The 20,565-nt window shown below is 27.2% G+C and overlaps 1 long non-coding RNA gene across 2 annotated transcripts; it reads left to right on the top strand.

Annotated features, from left to right (window-relative positions):
• Positions 1-446: 446 nt before the first annotated feature.
• LOC142319051 (uncharacterized) lies at positions 447-20,123 on the top strand. Of its 2 annotated transcripts, XR_012755096.1 has the most exons (7): positions 447-734; positions 1,550-1,687; positions 7,867-8,180; positions 10,932-11,164; positions 16,704-16,937; positions 18,369-18,638; positions 19,839-20,123. It is a non-coding gene; the product is annotated as an uncharacterized LOC142319051 (long non-coding RNA). The 2 variants fall into 2 exon arrangements; XR_012755097.1 differs by lacking the exons at positions 447-734; positions 10,932-11,164 and having other exon boundaries at positions 1,395-1,687.
• The last annotated feature ends 442 nt before the right edge of the window (positions 20,124-20,565 follow it).

The following is a 20,565-nucleotide window of genomic DNA, read 5'->3' on the forward strand; positions in this document are numbered from 1 at the left end:
TATATGGATTTTTTTTTATTCATTAATAAAGGTATATTTTTTTTTAATTTTCCTACAGAGTAAACAAGGAAGGAACTTGTTTTAATGAAAAATGTATGTATATAAAAATAAAACAATTTGAATTTTAAAAAATTGTGTATCGTTAACAAACTTCAATCTCTTAAGAAGCAGTATAATATCAGCTTCAGTTGTTGATCATTTGATCATGACTAGTTATAAAATTCTACTTTTATTACAGAAACTTTAATTACGGGTTTTCTTGTAACATCTAATTTACACCAAGAAGTTATTTATTACTAGTGTTCTCCAGCATGTGTATGTATAGTTTTAATTAATTTTTGTAGAACATTGTTGCATTTATATGTGCCAATCTTAAATCTAAAAAATATTTGCAGTTTCTAATTTTTTTTATGAATTTTTGTGTACCTTCAGGTCTAAAACTACTGTGAGCAGATTACTTCAAACTAATTTAACTTAATTTTAGAAAATATATTATTTCCATTTCATCTGTTAATAGCTAGCTGTTGGATGCTAATGCTAAGCTTTCCCCATTTAATACATATTTTTAAGCTTACTTAAATTGTAAAGGGGGTTTATATATAAAATTTATAAATCTGTTTGGACATATTTTTTTACAGTTTTAGCTGTCTGGAAATTATTTTAGATGCAGTTATGTAGAAGTTGTAGTTCCAGTAGTAATGTGGGTCTGGTTCGTGTTTTGAAACGTGTGAATAGTAAGTACGTGAATGCTTGTGGTAGTTCTGGTAAGGGTACAATTTATTCTTTATAGAAATTGTCACTTGTATTTATTCATGGTTATGAAAAAGTAATGGAAATATTTTAATTTTCTTCTAAAGGTATATTTATGTTCTGTCTGTGTAGTGACATATTTGTTCCAGGAACCAAATGTTCCTGCTTCAATGTTTAGATTGTGGTAGTTTTTTTATAGAATCAAATAATTTATTATTTTTTTTATCATTCATCTGTAAATATATTGTGGCAAAATTTAAGAAAAACATAAAAATACAAAAAATACACCCATATATTTGTCATCTTATTTTTAAGTATTTTTTATTTAGATTTAAAGTAATTATTCTTTTTTAATATAAATTTATGTAAGTTTCCTGAAAACAGTGCTTGATACTAGTATTATGTGTTATATTAAATGTGAGTTGGCCAAACTCCAAACAATTTTAAAGGATTTTTACAGCACTTAAAATTATAAAAAAATCAATTTTGTAAGAGGTTTACTTTCTAAACTAAAGGTTTATTATTTTATTACTTTGTGATACACTTATTGCATTTTGAATTTCAAAAAATGTAAGCAACGTTTTCTATAAAAAATCACATTGATTGTTTTGCTTTAAAAAAATTATTTATATTAGCTAGTGGTGTTCTCTTAGTTTTAAAAAACTTGCATTAAATTTTTTTTTGACTAAATGTTTCTGTGAAGTATTGATGAAAGCAGTGTAATGATTTTCATCTGCTTAAAGCAGTTGTGATTGTCTTTTTCTTAATCTACCAATGCAATTTTTTTTTGTTCTTTGAGAACTTCTATAGGCACCTGCAGATCTCGAATAAGGAATTATAGGGTAAACCTCTCTCAGCTGAATGTAAAAAAAGTATTGAACGGAAAAAAAAATAACATTGAACATTATTTTTCTAATGGGCTAATAGCATTAAAAATGTAAGTTGAAACAAATTTTAAAATTAAGTTATTGTATTAATAGAAGTTTGTATTCTTAAAGTACACTAAATTGTTTTAATTTGTGTTAGTAAACCTTCAATTAAAAATAAGGACATGGAAGGGAAAATTTTATTCCTGGGGGGGGGGGGGTGTATTACACTACTGCCCAAAAAGGGGAGTGTAATGTATTGAGGGTTTACGATTGTACGAATGTTTCACCATAGCAGTTCAGTGGCTGAACTGAGTTAGAAAATGTAATGATACAGTTGCAAACTGATAAAAATTACTATCAAATTATTTTTTGCCAAGTGTAATACACCAAGATTTTTAAGTTAGACGATTCACTTTAGAAATTGTAAATATCTTTTTCCTTAAGTTCAGTTTCAAACTATGGTAAATGATAAAACATGTCCCCAAGGCAAAGCTTCCTCTAGTTTTGCCTGTCCCATATTATTGGCTCAATTGTTCTACATATTCAGAATTTAATTTTTAAAATGATTTTATTGTGATATTTTTTTGTCATGCCTTTTCATTGTTGCTACGAGTATAGTTATCCCAGATTTTAACAAAGTTCATTAAATTGTAAGATTAAGATAAATTTAAAAGTTTGTATTTGTATTAAATTGTCATGGATTGTTTTTAATATTACTTTATATTTTCTTTGACTATATATTTATTCGTGTATATGCTCTGCATTATAACATAGTCATTTTAACTTTATGGTCTTGTGGGATGAGAATTTGCAGTGTTAAATTTAGTTTGCATATTACAGTGGATTTGATGGTCGAAGAAATTGCAGCTAAAAAGTTTTATGAGAGCTGAATAATCTGAAATTGACTGCTGGTTCAAATTGTATGTTCAGTTTCATATTGTTCTGTTAGTCAGTTCTGCTTAAAATTTAAAGATGAAAATGTATTCAGGAAAATAAGTTATTACCCTGTTGTAAAACAGATTGTTTGACATGCTATAAAAAATTTATTTGTATTCTGAAAATTTGGTTAATATTAGGTTGCCATTAATTTTCCCTTTTTCTTCATTTTTGAAAGAGAAAGTAGCAGGTAGATAATTGTGTTGGATATTTCTTGCAGGTTTAATTTATTGTTATTATCTTGTTCAAGTAATATTTGTTCCATGCTTTTTGGTAACTTTTAACTAAGTATGAGAAATATGTCTTGTATACCTGGAGTAAATGATTAAAGAAAACAGGCAGGCTATATACTCAAGCATACCTCTCCCCTATCATATTTTTAACTTTCAACAAGATTTAAAAAAAATATCATTATCAAGTTGATAATTTATAAAAACTGGTTATGCTTATGTATATATTCTAAATCTATTTACAATTTTGTCCAGATTCACAGCCCCCCTCCTCCAAGGGTTTACTATAAAAAAGCTATTTTACAACTGTCACTATCCAGATATTTTCCTGAATGTATTTGTTCCTTTATAATTTTACACAATAAGTGCCAAATGTTAGTGTAGCAACTAGACAACATTTTCTGCTATTGGGACCCTTAAATTTAATGTGATTTTACTTTTACAATCTGAATATTATTTTTCTTTGTTCACCTAGCTTCAAATTATTTACAGAATTTTATTAATCTTTTCTGTCTAAATTTAGCTGTATATTTTGGGCCTGTTATAAATGAAATATAAATAAATGCTGTCAAAGTTACCTCCAAATTGTGCTGTATTTTACAGCAAGTTGATTTTTTTTTTAACATGTAGTAACCAGTTTTCTTCATATTTTCTTTTTGCTGAATTTTGCATCATTTTCATACTTGTTTATTGCTCATAATTTTTGGTTGTTTATTGCAATGCAATATTCCAATACTTCGACCATATCGCTCACATTTTAGACACTGGTGAATGGATAAGTGTAGGGTTTAAAAACCAAATTTTGTCCTGCACAATCTGAATACTAAAAAGCATTCTATTCTTCTAAACAAGTTTTTCTTTATTTAAAATCTTTTTTTAATACAATTTTTTTTTATTTGCAGTCTGTTTTCGGATTTGTCCCCCTCCCCCCCATAACTCTTCATTCTTTCTCTGTGGCTTCCTTCTATCTGTAGTCTTAATGCTTTTCTGAAATAATTCTTGTAAATTTATTTCTATTTTAAGATATTTGTTGCGTGATACTTAGTTCTCTGGTATCCTTTAAAAGCTTTATTAAACTAGGCGTTTTTTTTTCAATAAACATTTTTTTTATTCAGTTTTTCTCTATTCTGAAAATATGTCGAAAAAAATGTGTTCTTTTCCTTATAAAATCTGAACAATTTGCATTAAATTTATGAAAATTTTATTTTTTTCCTGATCGTCCATTTAATATTTACTGGCTCTAATATTTTTTAAGACTTCTTTTTCTCTTCAGTTGTTAATTTCACTTATCTTATTCATACATAAACATTTAAAGACAACTATTATAATGGCTAATTTTTTTTCTGAAAATTGATTTTTTTATTGTTTAAATTAAACAATAATAAATTTTGATTATACAAAATCAATTTTACTAGTTTTTAATTTGATTCTTTAAAGAGTGGCTTAATTTCATCTAGATCAGTGATTCTCAAACTGTGCCGTGGCTTCTTTACAGGGGCGCGGGGTTTAAGTATTGTAAATGCTTCATAATTGAATCAAAATGTTAATAATTATTAATTTAATGGCAATAAAGTAAAAAAAAGTTAAGTAAAGAAGATACAAGAATTATATTTTTATCTTGCTTACGACTTTTCATACTTATACTTAGGTTAGGATAGGGTGCTATGGAAAAAAGTTAATTGAAAAAGGGTATCATGACTCAAAAAAGTTTGGGAACCACTGATCTAGATATTTACATTTTTTAAACTTTTCCGTATTCTGTTTTTAAAGACTTTCATTTTTGTCATACATTCAGTTTTTCTTTTCATAAATTGATAAACCTATATTTTTGCAGCTGTTATTAAATTAATAAATTTCTGCAGTTTCATATCAGGGGACAAAATTTCCAGATCTGCTGCTTAAGGCCAAAAAAATGATTTTGAGATTCTTACATTTAACTTTTTCCTTGTCTCATTTTTAATTTTTAAAGTTATTGTCTATTCCATTCCCTAATTACGTTTTCCAAAACTATATTGAAAATTAAGGCCCGTAATCGCTTTGCCTCGCTTTTTGATTCATAATGTTCAAAAACCTTTTGATAGGGTCAGTTGTAAAATTTTTTTTTCACTGTACAGTAGGTTTTTAAATGATTGGCAAAGATTTAGCGATTTTTGCCGTGATCATTGCAAGGGATCTATCTGTTCTTTTGAATCTTGGAACTTTGATGATTATTATTTAGGTTATTTTAATAAGTTCTATAAGAATTTCTTATATTCTTTAAACATTTTGTATTTTATTTAGTTAACCTCCCACATCTTTTTTAATTATTCCTTGAAACTTAAGATGTTTCTTGCACATGTTGTAATCTTACTTTTTATAGAATACCACTTTCTGTATGCAGTTAATCAAATATAATGCTTCATCACATTCTCCGTTTTAGCACACAACCACTTTTTTTTTTTTAGCATTGTACTTGACAATTCTTAACAAGTTTCAGAATGTTTTCTTTGAAAGCCTTCCAATTTTCTGTTTTTAATAAACTGGATAAGTTTTAAAACTTTTATTTGATTTATTTTTGTGTCAAATTTTAAGAATTTGTTTTTAAATACTATTTTGAGTGTTGAATTGTTATTTCAATTTTGAATAGATGAGTGTTTCTATATTACAAACTATATTAGATTTCTTTCAGATTTGCTATTGAAATTTTGATGTGTTCTATTTGATTAGTTTGTTTAAATTTCTTTTTCTTTTGCTTCCTGGAAAGTTTCTTTTAAAACAAGTAATGTCAGTTTATTTGAAAGCTTTTTATAAATTAATTAGTCTCCCTATTTTTATTTGTTCTATTATGACCAGAATAATTTGGAACTACCTTTTTATAAGCTCTTTATCTACTTGGATATAAAAATCCCCATTAAGATTTAAACTTTTGTGGATGGGATTTTTAAAACTTCCTCTTTTATTCGCCCCTTAAAATTTGTCATCTTTTTGGTTTTTTTTTTATCGTTAATTTGAGCATGGTAAATAAAAATTGAGTAAATATTCTTATTTATGACAATAGCTGCTACAACTAAAAATAAGGGCAGCTTTTCAAAACTGTCTACTTTTCCTTTAAAATTTTTACAGTTATCCAATACAAAAGTTACATCTTTTAAAAAACTACATTCTTGTAATGTTAACATTTTTATATTATCTTGATTTAAAGTTTCTTCAAGCTGATTTAAGCGTGTTTATGGTTCAGAAGTAACTTTGTTTTTGTTATGAAGGATTTCAAAGCGATTGGTAGGGTTTATTGCATGTTGGTTTTGGATCTCCAGGATGCTTTAACTCGAACACATCACTTGTGGTAGAGGATTCCTCTACAGAGTTGATTCCTGGAGTAGTTATGCCCAAAGAAGTTCAGTCATGGTCTGAATATTAAAAATTAAATCTTGGAAAAGAAGTAATTTCTCTAAGAGAAACTGAGGTTAGGCTTGATGAAATACAGCTATCTTCTACAACTGCCGCCTGATTTCATCTGATTGTTTTTAAGTACTATTTTGAGTGTTGAATTGTTACTTCAATTTTGGATAGATAATGATTGTTTCTATATTACAAACTATATTAGATTTTCAGATTTGCTATTGAAATTTTTTATACATGCGTTTTGTATAATGTTTGTCTAAGGTATTGATAATAAATGGTGTTATATTTCCTTATCCTTTTTAAGAGAAAGTTATGACTGCATAATGTATTCGTAAAAAACTGTCAAGTATTTAAATTCAATATGATCTTATTGTCAGATAATTTGATTTTAATTTGTCTGGTTTAAATGCTCGATTTTAGTTACCTTTAAGTTAGATTGGAACAAAAAAATTATGTTTTTCTTTATTGATTAATTCAGTTTAATTTTGCTTATGTGAACTTCATTCATGATTAGTATCTTTCTTGATTTTCCTTTTCATTAGAAATCAGTGGTATATTTTCTAGGCAAATCTGTTTGGCTTTATTACTTATACATTTTTTCTTAGAAATACTTTTCCCAAGTGATTGTTGATGTTGTGCTTAATACTGGGATTACTACGTAAAGAAAATGTATTAAAAGTCTAAATGGTTGTAAAAAAATAAAGAAATAGTTTTTAGTTTTTTTTCTGTATAATTTTATGATTTTGATCTATTTAGCATTGGCCTTTGTACAAATTAATGTCATAAATTCTGTTCATTTTTCTTCCCTCTGCAGATCTGTTAAATGTAATAGGTTTTAAATGTGGGCAAATTCATTTTTCTCCTTTGTCTGTATTTAGATGGTTGATTAAAACTGTTTTCGTGTGTGATGGTTGCAAGATTGCCTTAATCCTTCATTATGTTAAAAGAAGTATTTTATCTTAAGTTTTTATTTATGTGTACTGTAAGACGAATAATTAAATGTTTTTTTTTAATCTCCGATAACTTAACCCACTGGTTGGTCTAGTGATGAATGCGTCTAAAAGTCTGCTGATTTCAAAGTCGAGAGTTTCAATGTTCAAGTCTTAGTAAAGGAGCAGTTAGTTTTGTACAGATTTGAATACTAGATTGTTGATAATGTGTTTTTTTGTGGTTGGGTTTCAATTGACCACACATTTCAGAAGTGGTCGACCTGAGACTGTACAAGGCTACACTTGCTCTCATACCTATCATTTTCATTCATCGTCTGAAGTAACTGGACAGCAATTCCTGAAGACTAAACAAGGAAAACATTTCTGATATTTTCATCTTTAAAAGCTTAAAATTATTCTGTTTGAATGAAGGTTTTTCTGTATTTCCAAAGTTTAATTTCTTTTTGTTAATTGCTTGGTGGTATCTTAAAGTTTCAATGTGTTGCTTAAAATATTTTTAATTGTTATAGTTATAAAATATAAATTATTTGAATATGGTTTATAAAAAGTCGTTTGTTAATGAAAATCTTAAATCAAATAAGGCTATATTTGTATCGATGGGAAATAATTTATGTAATTTAATTACTTTTCTAATTTGCATTATGTGGTTTGCTTTAAAAAGAGCTCGATTAACACAATGTTTAGCAGCTCTACTCTTAATTTTTTTATTGAATAAGATGTATGTTTTATTTATTTTTGTATCAATTGCAGATATAATGTAACTAGTGTACTTACGACAAGGGGAAAATTGATGTTAAAATTAATAAAACTATACATATCCGTGTGAGATGTTTTATAGTAACAAAAGCGATAGTAAAATCAGTCTGATCAATGGCAGTTAACTTTTGTACAGGATTTCTTAATACTTGCTACTTGTTCTTACAAGCTGTTGTTATTGGTCTAGCTAGCAAAAATTGTTACTTGGCTGTGGCATTCTCTGTATGGACTTTATTTGTTCTACTGGAGAACATCTTATTAATTTACAGAATGCTCTTCATTGGTCTACCAGCTGTATCCATAAGAATGTAAGCATTTTGTGTTAAATTTTTATTTATCATTGCTTGTTTTGTGAATCTGAAGTATAGTTAACACCTCTTTTTATTGTAAACTGAAATTAATTTTATAATATTTTATTATAAGCAGACCTTTCCCCACTGGTTATCTGAAGTTGTATTACAGTTGGGAAGAATTATTTCTTCTTTTCTTAGTAAGGAAATGAATTTTTATGATTGTTTAATTTTGCTTTAAAAATTTGAAGAATATGTGATTGTGTGTTTATTCTAAATGAAGAGCTGTACTAATACTTTTCATCCATTGAAGATGCAAATGCTGCCAATATTTTAGTGCATTGAATAGGAGCAGTTGGTACAGTGCTCCTTAATATTGCGATTACACTGCTCCTTGGTATAGAGGGGGGGATATATTATGTGGGACATACTATCGCACTTTTTTTTATAATTAGTGATTATAAATTTAAATAAATTCTATTCTGCAGTGGAATAAACGGTAAAAAAGGTAATATATTCTTTGAAAATAAACCAATTCTTAATATTGGTTAATATTAAGATTCAAATTAATTGTATGTTTTCCCCTTTGTTAATTTATTCTAGACTGCAAAAGTGAAGTATAATTGAGAAAATAAACATATCTCATTAATGCTTTGTAATATAAATTTGATGTAAAGCACATTCACTTTGTTAAAAAGCATTTTATGGGTTTTTTTGTAGTTGAAAAAAAAATGAATTTAATGGTTACAAGTAGGTTGTTAAAAATTGATTATTAATTTTTTAAAAATATTTTCACAATTAGTGTAAAACATTTTGTTTTATAGTTTTTATTAAGGTTATTTTAATGTTTGCATTCATTTACATTCTTTAATTAAATGTTTCTGTTACAATTTTTCATTGTAAACTTAATTTCCAAGCAGTTTTTGTGTTTTCATGAATTATCAAATTGGTCTAGTCATTTAGACCTGTCATTCCAAAATATTTTATTATGATATGCTTGGAGTTCAGAGAGGACTAATAATGTTTTATTATGTCGTGTCAATTTTAAAATTAAGTTATGTTGAGGAACATTTTATTTATTTCTATATTAGAAATAAATTTTTTTTATTATAATTAAATGAATTTTTAATTGATGTGGACAGATTCATCATGTCCATGAAACTGTTGTCTGTAAAAATAGGTAAATAACGTGAATAGGATTTTGATAAGTGTAAAGGGAAAGGGGTCTTTTCAATTAATTTATAAATTTTATAATAAAAATGTACAAGAAGTTTGATAATGTTTTTTAGTAAAACAAAATAAAATGTCTTTGATTTAGTGAGCATAAAACTGCCTTTTAAAAAGTCTTAATGTCACTCATGGGAATTAATTATATTTATCTATTGAAACTAAGAATAAGTGAATATCTGTTCAACGGCTATCGTGTTTTACCTTCCTGTTCATGGTGTCCAGATTGTGAAATCTTCAAAACAACTAATATTAAGTATTTGTTCAAATTTTTCATTACCCAATGAAATAAATACTTAAAACTTGTTCTAAATTGTGCTGTTCATTCTGGGTCGATAAATTTACATTTTCAATGAGGTTATGAATTTGATAGAATTATCTTCGTCCTTCAATGATAGTAGTAGCATTGAAACGTCAATTGTGTTTGTAAAATACATGTTGTACAGTTTTCATTTTAATGTTTTATCTTTTTACCTTTGAAGCGATAACTTTTTAAGTACAATTATTTTTTTTGGTTATAAAATTGGATATATAATGTGAGAAATCTATTGTATTAAATTTTTCTCCCCCTATCACGCTTTCCCTTGTGCAGAGATATGCATTGTTACTGACTTGGTACAATTAAGGCATGAAAAATTCTATACATATTGGTTTACCTAGATCAGTTAATAAATTGGGATTATCAGATTTGTATTATAATTATAGAAGTAATGTGTGTAATGTATTTGAATGCCATTGGCTGATTTTTGACAATGGTAACTTTATATCCAAATTTCATTAATTAATGAGTGAAGTTCTTTTTTAAACATATTGATCATATAGTTCCTGATAGAGGTACACTGGTTTATTAAAAGCTTGCTGTCATTCTGTTCTTGGTTGTTCAGCCACGCTTCTGGATAATTGTGTTAAGAAAAGAAGCCTTTTAAAAATACGCTATTTCTCTATTCTTGCATTTAAAAATGATTAAATTACATTTTTTTGTTTGTAATTCTGAGAACTAGAAAATGTCAAAAGAAATTTGGCTTTGTTATTTAATTGCTATTAAAACTAATAAAAGTATTGGTTATGTAAATCCCTTTTTGTTTATTAATATTTGGTCCCTTTTTTGTTTATTAATATTTGGTTTGATATCTACGCACCCCTTCCAGTTAAAATTTTTATGTTAACGAATTGATCTTCAGGATCTTTCTTAATGTAAAGAACTTCTGGTGGTTTAATTTTTGTCTGACCAGACCACTACAGTCTATTTTCAACAATATGGATTTTCTCTTATAAAATTCTGTGTTTTTCTTTTTGTAGTTCTTTCTGTAATTCTTAAATATATAGTTAAAATTGTTATGAATAGGCGCTACCTAGAAATTAATTCCTGTGAGTCTACCATAATTTTCCCTTAATAATTCAACAAAAAAATTTCTAATTCTCTGTATTCATTGTTATACATTTCCTTGTATATATTTTTGTACCACTGCTACAAACCGCTGTAATTCCTTAAATTAGTTATTCAGTGAGCTAATTGTTTTGTTTTATGTTGCTTTTTAATAGGAAAAACGTTTTTCTTCCTTGGATCAAACACAATTTTCTCCAGCAGTAGTAAAAATTGAAGTTGCATTTAACTTGTTAAAACAGTTTTATACAAAGATAAACTTTTTTTTATCAAAAGGATTTATTAACCAGAAATGTTCTAAATTTTGTCGACCTCAGGATGGTTTTAAAAAGCTATTACACATATGTACATTAAGATTTTATCTGTAGAAATCCTGGACATTTCTATGTAGGTAAGAGGCAAATGTCCTTTGGACATTCTTTACTTGTAAGTTTTTAATATAGAGCTGCTATCTATTAAAGAATGGTGGCAACGATATAAAGTGATTCTCATGCATAATCGCATTGCCTGCTATTGATTTTTTGTTTGTTTGGTTTGAATCTTGATTAATTGTTTGGTTTTCTATTTGTTTCTTTTTGAGATTTTATAGCTATATGAAGAGAAATTTATGCCAATTTTATCTTACATTAAGATTGGTGTTAGATTTGAATCTACCATGTTAATACAATGCCAGTAGTTATATAGTAAAATTATTCAATGTCCATTGCAACAAGCCTAATAGCAAGAGATTATGAAGAGATTGTATTAAACCATCTGCTGGGTGTCTGATAAAGATCTGGTGGAAGGTGCATCCTGATGGTTTTTAGTGAATATGTTATTGAAGGTATTAACCAAATTCAACTGCGTAACCAATTTTCTTATATTTATTTCATATATTTTAATATCTTTTTTTGTACATAAATAAAAAAACATACTGATAGTGTATTTCATTAAGGTATGTGTTTTCATATTTTCTTATATTTGTCCTAATTTTATATACATATTTTTTTTATATAAATGAGAAAACACATCTTAAGTAAAGCTATATACTTTAAGTGTGTTATACTTCAGTAATGAATTTTAAAAAAAAGGTATATTTTTTAAAAGACCTATTAGATTAAATTTAATTCAGTACTGTAACTGCTTTGATTTCTGTCAGGGAAGTATTTTGTCAGTTTTTGGTGGAAAGAATGGATGTTGGCAAAATAACATTTTTTTAAACTTTTATTTATCTATATATTTTTCTTGAAGTCTTAATGAGATCAATTTTGGCTAAACTTGATCTATTTTGGTTTATGCAAGTGAGCTAAGTTGCTGGGAAAATATGTCTGAAAAGTTAAAAAAAATTATTGGCTAAAAACTAATAGTTTTTTATTATGCACACGTCTGAATGGATCTTGTAATTTGTGTTGCAGATTGACCAAATATTTTTGTGGTTTCTGGTGAATATATGTACTAGGTGAACTGTTTATTTTTTAGATTTTATTAATCTTATAATATTTATTTGTTGTAAAATTTTTTTCATGTTATTATTACAGTGACTAAAACATAAAATTACATTTCCTTTAAGTATTTTATGTAACGATGAGATTTTCAGAATTAAACTTGTTCTGTATGATAATGAGATTGGTATTTATATAAAGGTAATTCAGCTGTATTTCTGATACAACATTTTTAGTGCAATAACCAGTCTGGCCTTGTTCTAATTTAATTTTTATCAAAAATGTTAAAACCATTGTATTATTTATACCTTTAAATAACAATATAAAGTTCATGTAAATGTAACATTAATAGTATTTGACCCTTCTGCTGTATTCATAACTTTAAAATATGAGTTTTCATTTTGATGGAAAAGCTTTTAACCACTGCTTGTTAAAAGTAATTTCCATTTATAGTATGAAATATCTATGCACTGGCAATTAATAAACCTTAATTTTAATTTAGAAATGCTTTTTCTCTCAAACATATCACGACTGTTTTTTTGTCATTACAATTTTATGGATTATAGAAGAAAATGTATTGTGCAAGTTTTTGTTTTTCTTCTTACAGTGTATAAAAGAATTACAAATGAAATAAATAGGCTTTTTAGAGTTGTAGTGTTCTATATTTTGACCTATAAAATTTTTAGGTGTCTTCAGCTGGGTAGGAGGGATTTTCCAAAAAAAGGAAAGTCAGATTGGTGTAACTACTGCACTCTAATTTTCCCATGGTCTCTCGTGCCAAGATGGATTTGGTTGTACAATGATTTCCCTGCCAGTTCTTGTGTCTTCTTGCTCCTATCCTCACCCGAAAATTTAAACAGGTGCTTTTTAATTGGTCCCACCATCTGTATTTTGGCTTCCGGTGGCCTTCCTTTGTTGCCCAGTCCTACTTTTGAAGAGGGATCCCTCTTTCTTGTCTTCGTAAAATATGACCTGCACACTCATCTGCTTCTAACTGGGACTCCTTAAACAATTCTCTTTATTTCTTGTTTTTCTTCATCTTCCGCTTTCCATCTTCATTTATTGAAATTCATTCTTAGGATTTTATTTCCAAAAAAACACTGAATTGTTTCCCTGCCTGTGTATTGAGTATCCTATGTCTTTGCCCCATGTAGTACAGTTGGTCTGCTAATGGTATGGCAATCTCAATTTTGTTTGTGTGGTTACTTAAAAGATTTGTTACCATGTTGATTCCATGAAGGCTCTGTTACTTATTTCTGGTTTCTTGGTGTTTTTATCTAATATCAAATTAAACTGATGTACCTTAAGTGCCCTCTGTATATAGTTGTTTAGCTATGGGTATTTTCTTTTGTGAAAGGTATGTATTTTGTATTCCTCATTTGGGTTTGGACTTAAATATTCTGTTTCTGTGGGTGGACTTTGGTAAGACCTAGATTCTCTACAAGAACATTGGGGGGAGGACATCATCCCCCAATGCCCACATAAGTTGGGTTTTGCCCCTATCCTATTTCACATTCGACTGCTTTGCTTCCTGCAGTGTTTCTTCTAATGCTAAGTTTAATAAAAGTGATGACAGTTATCTCTGTTTCGCTCCTGTTATGACATAAAAAAATCTTAAGATTATTTGACTTTCTCTCAAATTTTAACACTGGGATTTATTAATGCAGGGATTTTTTTAAAAAGTTTTATATGATGCTGAATATGTCGTCTTTTTCATAAGTATTAAAAAGCTTTTTGAAAAGTTTAAGCTTATAAAGTGTATGGGAAACTTCTGAGGCTCTGTTATGCTCTTTTATTATTTATTTAACTGTATCTTTGAGGAAAATCTGATCTGTTGTGGAGCAGTTCACAAGTGTACTGGTTGTAGAACCAGCCTGATGGTTCACTATTATTGAGCCCAAGTATTGTTCTATACATAGTTCTATCAGATTAGTAACAGTTTAATTTTTATTTTTAAATTAAACTTTCTGTTGCAGTTGTTTTTTCTGCAGTAAATGTATACTGCAAATAATGCAATTTAAAAGAATGATTGTGATTTTTATAATTTTTTTTATTAAACCACTGTTTAATAGATTTTACTATTTCTGTAATACTGTAAACTGCTTATGCAGAGTCTGGTTAACTGTTGCTTAATTTATTCATAAAATTGCACAGATCATCTAGTTCTGGTTATGGAGATAATTTCCATCTTCACCCCCATATGAAGTAAATTGGCAGTTTTCCACCTATATTACACAAACGCATCTCTAAATTGTACCCACCATCCGTATTTTAATTGACAGTGTTAATTTAAGGTATAAGACCATTCTCAATACCATAATAATCAAGTAGTATTTATCTTTCCTCCTCTTTTAACAGTTAATTTCCAATTAATTCAAACTTAAATATCGCTTAACAAAACAATTCTTTCATTTTCATAACCACTGTACAGACTTATGTCTGTGCACTGCATTAGAAACATCTGTCCATATTGCATTCAATTTTTTAATGTTCATGCAGTGAAAACTGCTTTTTTGCCGATGAGTTGTTTTTTAAATTTATTTGACACTAACAGCCAGCATAACAGTCATTTATTTATTGTTTTGATTTCTTCCTCGTGTACATCTCGCTTTCAGATGTATAGTTACACTGGCAATGCCTGGAAAAAAGAAACCAGTCTCATTGCAGTTAAAAAATGTTTCTTTAATTACAATTTGTGCACATGCAACTTTTCCTTCTACTCGTTGACAACAAATTCTCATCTACACACATTTTTATATGAAACGTTTAATTCAAAATTTAATCAACCCCCTGATGCTGTAAACTCAATGTAACTGTTCTTTAGCAATTTCTATTGCTTTTTCACTTATTAAAAGTTCAGAGACCAGAATGTTACTAGCACAAGCCCTGTAAAAACGCCTGTAAGTCAAATTGTCACTACTGTGCCTGGTGTTTAAGGAAATGCATGTTTGCTTAACTGTTTTATCATTTTCAGTCCATGACTTATATCAACTTTTTCATAAGATAACGCTTATCCGAGTTCTTCCAACATCTAAATGTTTTGACAAATTGTGCTCAGAGTTTTTTTTTTCAGATAGTTATAACTGCTACTTTTTCTTCTAATGTCAAATGTTAACAATTTTGAGATATTTTAAGTTGCGGTGACAGTGGTTGTATGATTTTTGTTTCATAAAATACACAGTGAACTTGCAGTAAAAAATGTACATATAGAAATGTATTAAAAGGAAAAATGTAGAACTATACCATAACAAAGTATAATGGGTTAAGTTCTCTTAACATGGCAGCATTGGTATATTATGTCTAACATATAAATAATAAAGTTCAGCTTGCCAACACATAAAAGTGCAAATCATTTGAGCGCTTTCGGATTATTCATCTTCTGGAATATCCAATTAATTATAAGATATAAATAGAATAAATTGGAATAAAATATGGTAAATCAAGTAAAGTTATATAATATAAAAACCAATCGATGGTCATGGTAATAAAATTAAAATAAGTCTTGCATTAAAGTAAATTATGTCTTGTCAATAAACTAATCTGTGTTATAATATAAAATAAATGCAGTTTGGCTAACCTGTTAATCTTTAATTATTGTTAACAATTAGTTTAAATAATATGTCGTTCTCGAATTTAGTTTGTTCATTTATCTTATTTAAATAAATGTAAAATTTCTCTAAAAATATTAGTTTTATAAAAATTGTTAGTATATTCTCATATATTGAAGAAATCATTAGGATTACAATTATATCCATATGGTTAGCAAAATTAGAACTGTCTTTATTTCCTTTATTTATGCTGTTAATATGTTCTATTCATACATTCTGTGTTAGATGTTCTCTCAGTTAGAATATATCGCATGTGTTCAATGTACTGTATACACTTGCACAGAAACGAATAATGAATCAAATCACACTGGATGTTGAATTGATAAAAATCGTAACATCAGCGTCTAGACGGGAAATGATGCAAATAAAACTGATAAAATAAATTAATCACCCTGGAGTATATAGTAAAAGTAGGAAAATTATGATTTTTATTACTGCTGTGTTTTTCTGAACAGTTTTTATTCTTAAATTCATTGTGAGAGTCTGTGATTTAATTATTGAGTAATCTGTGCTCCATTATTGAGTAGTTTATCCATTAATACAATTTTGAAACTGCTGGAGAATCTAAAAGTCTGATATTAAGAGGAATCCATTATTGGAAAGTGTCCGTTGGAGAAGTTTTATTTGACTAAGGAGTCCAAACCTTTTGGAGTTTTATTTTACTGAGGAAGTCGATAATTAATACTGTTTAATTTATTACAGTTTTTTGTGTCTGTTAACAGACATCAGTATTGAATGATTATAGCCTAATACAAATTCATTAGTAGTAGGGGGTTTTTTTTATAGCACATGCTTAGAATTTTATAAAAAAAATATCTTGTTAACCAAAAGTAATAATTATTGTGCAGGAAAACATTAATTATTGAGTGATTTTATGATCATTTTTTTGTTTTGTTTACAGCTACTATGTATTATTAAAAGTTGTGTCATAAATTAGTTAACATCTATATTATTTAATCCAATAAAGAGCATAACTGAGAAATGTGTCTTAAAATTTCATCTTTGGATGAAGTTTTTGTGGTTAACTTAGCACAAATTTGTAAAGTGTTAATTTAAATGATTACATCATTGGTGAAAATAAAAAGGATTATATTTTGCTATTATGATTTCAAGTTCACTATGTATAGGTAATCTGGTATGGTAACGATTATTTTTTTTTTTGTATGAATGAAGTAATTATTTTTGATTTGCGTATTGTGTTGCTTACAACCTTGATATTATGTTTCTATTTTTAATCTGTAGTTCTTAATATCTTAATTTTAAAGTTTATATAAATTTCAGTTTAGTTTTCTTCATTATAAAAAAAATTAAGCAATTATAATCTACCTATTACGTTGTACTTTGCTTGTAAATTTAATTTATAGTTGGGAATTTGAATGTAATGAATTTGATTACATGTGTTAAAAAAGAAAGTTTTTTTATGTTAATATATACCAGAGTTTTAACTTTTACATTTTCTAAAAGAAGAAGCAATAAAGTCTAGTAACTATTCTTAGTTGTGAATTTGTAAGAAATCTTGATATTAAATTACTAAAAAATTGTTAAAATTATATAAGGATAATAATTTTTCAATCTACTAACCATTACGAAAATTATTAAAAATGTATTAGGATAATTTTTCATTCGTTATTAACCATACTCGGTCTGATAATGTAGATAAAGTATTGTTTACAGTGGTAAAAAGATAAAGGAATGTAGTTTATTAATTGTAATGTTAAAATTGTTGATGTAAATAAAAAGCATAAGTTGTACTGAACTGGTTAAGAAATAACTTATTTTAAAAAATGTCAGTACATTCAGGATTATTTTTTGTCATAATTGTGTGAAGTACAGAAGTCACAAATTATGGTCTTGTGTTTTTACCGGATTAATTAAAGAAATTATTTTTTATTGCTTCTCTTGCGTAATAGGTAAATTTAAATATTTTATTTTTTTATCATTACAGTTAGAAAAATTATAACTGAATTTTAAATTTCAATTTAATTTTTATTTCTGTAGGTAGAAAATTTTTACCTATTTTCATTTTTTAAAATTTTAATTTTTTTGTTGTGTTCTTATGGTTCTTGCCAAACTGTTTATGTATTTCTTATATCATAAAGTATTAATATGCTCAACTGAGTTTTCCTTTCTCAGATGTGTGGTTTAAAGTTGTTTTTTTATCACATATGTACTACATAGGTAAATTATTAATAAAATTTTTTAACTTTAAATAAAGGTTTATTTCTTAATTGTAAATAATTTTTTTTATATTTGCAAAATTAACTATAAAGAGCCTCATTTACCGTACATTATAAACTGAAATATTATATTCTGAATTTCCATTGCATTTTTGTTTTTAAATTCTTACTTTAATAATAAAAGACATTTAATAAAAAATAATTAATAAAATTAAGTAGTTTAATATTTGTTGAGATGAAAAAACTTGTGATAGTTGTAAATTGAACTACAATTTGTCTGTAAAAGAATAGTCTTGATTTTAAAATTTAATAAATATTCAGCTTTTATTAATCTGTTGATCGAGCAAAGAATAAAGAGGGAACTTTACAGTTTCATTGGTTTCTGATAGGTAACACCAGAACTTTGTTCATCTCTGTCGGAGAAAATTGTGGTAAGAGAAATGTGTTCTACGCTTCGTCAGTGTGTGTAGTTATTGTTCACCATGATCTCAGCTGTTAATACAGTGCTGAACCTCCGACAACTCTGAGCATTAGGCAGTTGTATATAGACTTGGGTTGTCTGTGTGAGGGGAAATCAAGTGGTCGATCTGTGTCTGATGATATAGAGCACATTCCTCAGAGCTTCTCACACAGCCCCTGAAAATCAACTTGCTTTGCTGGTAAGAGAACTAAACATTTCCAGAATTGTCTGTCTTATTTTGTATTGTTTGCTTATGAAACTGTACAGGGTTCAGTTAACTGCAAGCTCTTTATGAAAATGACAGGATGTATGGAGTATACATGTGAAAATTTTGGTAAAAAAGTTCATGATTAAAAATGTATTTGATCATAAATGAAAATCTATTTAAATATCAGGATGCAGTTTAAATAAGGTTCAGCTAATGCAGAAATATTCTTCTAGAAGAATTTCACAGTTAGCTTGTATTTAATATCTGAATAACTAAAGAAAAAAGTACAGATTTTGGTTTTATTTTTGACATTTTAAGTTTTTTAATAAAATTTTTAAGGATATGTTGGACTACATTTTTTTTTGCAGAAGCTGCAAAAAAGTTTGATTAATATTTTGATAAACATCTAAATAAATAGAACTAAGGGATTTTAGTTCTATACTAAAATCCTCTCTACTAGAGGATTTGTTGTATGGAAAACGTTTTCATTTCAGGATTAATTTGCTTAATTATAATTTCATATGCTATGCCCAATTATTTAGGATTAAAATAAAATTTAGCAAGGTAAAAATTTAGCAAGGTAGTAAGTAAATCATGATTACTGTTGATTATAAAAATTTTTTTAATTATGCACTAGATTTTATGTTTGTTCCTTTGTCAGTGAAAAGTCTTATAATTACTGTGAAAAACTAATATATTAAGGTAGTGTAATGTTTAGACATGCTATGGGATTTTTACTGTGTTTATCTTGAATATTGATAAATCTTGAATTTATCAACTGAGGTCACTCTGGCATAATGTGAATTTTTTTTTATTTCTTTGTAACTGTATCTTTGATTTAAACAGAAAGTGATAAGTGTTAATTTACAAATAAGGTTTAGTAATTAATAAAAATAATTTTATGATAATCCTATTATTTGTAGTGATACTGAAAATGTTACTAAAATAGCTTCAGTATTTGATGTTAAAAAACATTCACTTCATTAATCCAATTTTACAGCATCTAGAAATTAAACTTTAAAGAGTTTCATTACAGGTAAAAAAGTGCTTCTGAAAGCATTAAAAGTGGGAGTGTTTTTCTTTATAGTTTCAAAGAAAAATATTAATATTAATATTTTTTTTGATACGAAACAAATTTACTTTAAATTTAAACAATTTCATTAATTGTTTTGTATGTTTTAACTTTCTCAGGTGTGTGTTAGACTTTAAAATCATAAAATGCAATGTGTGTGGTACAAAATAAAAACAAGTTCTAGGATTAAAGAACACATAAAATTTAGATAATTGTGCTAAAGAAAAACTGAACAGAGAAAGTTTAAGGTTTTAATTGGTGCAGCACTACTAATAAAATAATCCACTGAACAAGTCAGAGAAAAGGCTATGTAAAGTTCATTTGGCTTGTTTGCTGTCTGTATTTTATTGGTCTAAAAATTTTAAGGTATAAGAATTGCCAAAGCATTAAGGAAAAAAAGAAAACGAGGACATATTACTTAAGGTACATAGGTACGTTCTAGAATTTAAATGTAAATTGCTAATTTTGAGCATGGGCCAATTTATTTGTGTGATGTAATTGCTTTTCTTAGGGAATGCAGTAAAAGAAAGTATATAAAGATTATATACATATACTTGTAAAGTATGATTGACAATGTAGTTTTCAAATACAGTGAATTGTAACATTAAAATATCTAAATGGTAAATCCTCTACATTATATTAATAGTGATCAAGAAAATTGATCACTACTACTTTACTTTTGCTTTTTTATGTTGTGATTTTGTGTTTAAAAGCAAAATGCTCTAAATTATTTCTTATCAGTTATAAGTAAATTATAATATAAACTTAACAGTTTTCTAATTAACAAATTCAAATATTTATGAAACATCTAAGTTTTTGTTTCATTTTTATACCGGGTACTAAATA

Source organism: Lycorma delicatula, chromosome 2 (assembly GCF_047948215.1).
Source record: "Lycorma delicatula isolate Av1 chromosome 2, ASM4794821v1, whole genome shotgun sequence".
NCBI classification, from domain to species: Eukaryota; Metazoa; Arthropoda; class Insecta; order Hemiptera; family Fulgoridae; genus Lycorma; species Lycorma delicatula.